Source organism: Brassica oleracea, chromosome C9 (genome assembly GCF_000695525.1).
Source record: "Brassica oleracea var. oleracea cultivar TO1000 chromosome C9, BOL, whole genome shotgun sequence".
Lineage (NCBI taxonomy): Eukaryota > Viridiplantae > Streptophyta > Magnoliopsida > Brassicales > Brassicaceae > Brassica > Brassica oleracea.
In genome coordinates this window covers 8,142,184-8,144,345 of record NC_027756.1, presented here as the reverse complement: position 1 = coordinate 8,144,345, position 2,162 = coordinate 8,142,184, and positions in this window count along the sequence as shown.

The window sequence follows — 2,162 nt, the reverse complement described above, 5'->3', positions numbered from 1 at the left end:
ATTGCCTGTTGATAAAAATAGTTTAAATAAAAAAAGTCTTCTGATTGGTAATTGATTTGTAAGATTCCATGCACCTAGCTACTTGTTATCTCGGGAGTTTAGATAATTATAGGACCGGGGACTTTTGTAATATAAAAAGTTTATTTGAATAGGGCTATATACGTTACTATTAGACTAAACCAATGGTTAATTAAGAGAAATGTGAATGTCGATTTAATGTGGTTTAATGTTAAGCGATGTATATAAACTGATTATGTAACAACCTTACTCTTTTAATGTGGATAACTTTTCACTCTTGCTCTAATATGGTATAATGCCAGGTTAATCATGCCACAAAATAAATCCAATAAATTAATTTAAATATTGGTTATAACTATTCGGAAAGTAAATTATTTATGTAAATTATTATTTCATGTAGAACTATACAAAAACAATTTGCGACTTGTTAGTTAGCATTTTTCATTGTTTTTGTATAGGAGACATAAGCCTTCTAAATTTACGTGATTGCTAAAAACAATACGAAACTGTATGATCAGTTACATCCTAAATGGCCTTATGTTAACCGCTACTCCTTGGATGAAATCGGATCGTAGTCCTACTATCTATGCATACAAATGAACAGACTTATTATGGCCCAATAAATATCGAGATTGTTAGCTTTCACAATAAAATCAACCGAGGTTTACTCTGATTGAAAATCAAACCCTTAAAACCCAATAAATGCCATATATACATAACCCTGGTCGTCTCCATAAACCCCAAAATTTATGTGAGAAACTTTGTTTCTTAATGAATTTCAGATTTATTAATGCGAGAAACTAAAGTAATTACGTTTTTGTTTTGTTTTGTTATATTGTTAATATATATAATACCAGTGGTGTGTCCGCGCTTCGCGCGAATTGTTTTTCATTTGTATATTGTTCTGCAGAAATCTTGTTATATTTGTAATGTATTAGATATATTTGATATTGGGATGGATGTGACAATATTGTATTAGTGTGATATGATATATTCATTTAAATAGTTGAAACTATAATCATCTTCGATATGTGTTTAGTTTTTTGTTGATCTATTGTGTTAACTAAAGTATTGTATAAATATTCAGAGTACGAAATAAAATTGTTTGAGTGAGAGGAGAGATGTAAATAGATTTCGTGGAGGTGTGAAAATATTTTATAATTTTCTTTGTCTTAGATAGATGAATAGAATAATTGTTTTTGGGTAGTATTTAGTAGGTGTTGGGCTCTGGGTAGTATATGGCTCTTGGTCTTTCACCATGTTAGTAAGGGATCTGTTCTCTCAGTGCCCTACTCCAACTCACTGGTGTTCCGAGGCTGTTGCCAGCCGCCCCCATTGAAACCATCTGGAGCCATTTCCAGTGAGTGTTCGTCTGAACTGTTATGCTTTGATATTCTCTTGATTCATCTCGGTGATTGAGAAACGGTTTGTAAGGACACTAGATGTTGTTTTGTACTCTAGCCTATGTATTATTTCCACAGCTACACTTTCCTGTTTAGCTTTGAAATTAATTTTAGTTTCTTATGGGCTTTTAAAAAACTTTTTTGCAGTCCTTAAGAACCTAATGACTTTATAGCAAATTATGACTACTTTTTTTTTTTACATGTATATCTCTTTGGTAAATTTGAAAATAAGTGTAAAATTTAGTTCCCCTATGATAAATGTTAACTATGAATTGATCCCCTTGACATTTTTTTCCTAGCTCCGCCACTCAATATACCTACCAATCCAAATATACTTTTTGTTAAAAGTTGTGTCAATTGTGTTTGGTAAGGCATACACTACAAGAAAACACGCCGAATTCCGACAGAGGTTCTGACGGACTTAAATGTCGTCGGACGTTTGTGACGGATTTCCGACCAATTTTCGACGAAAACCAAAAATTTGAAGTCGTCGGAATTCCGACGAAACATGGCTCGTCGAAATTTTCCGACGACTTTTCGACGATATTCCGATAAAACATATAACCGTTGTAGTCGTCGGAAATTTGTCGGAATATACCGACGAACTTTCGACGACATTCCGATGAACCATGTGACCGTTGTCGACAAATATATATGACTGTTTTATAGCCGTTTGAGATCGGAAAATACCGACGGTATTCCAACGGACTGCTTTACATCCGTCGGAATTTCGTCGGAAAG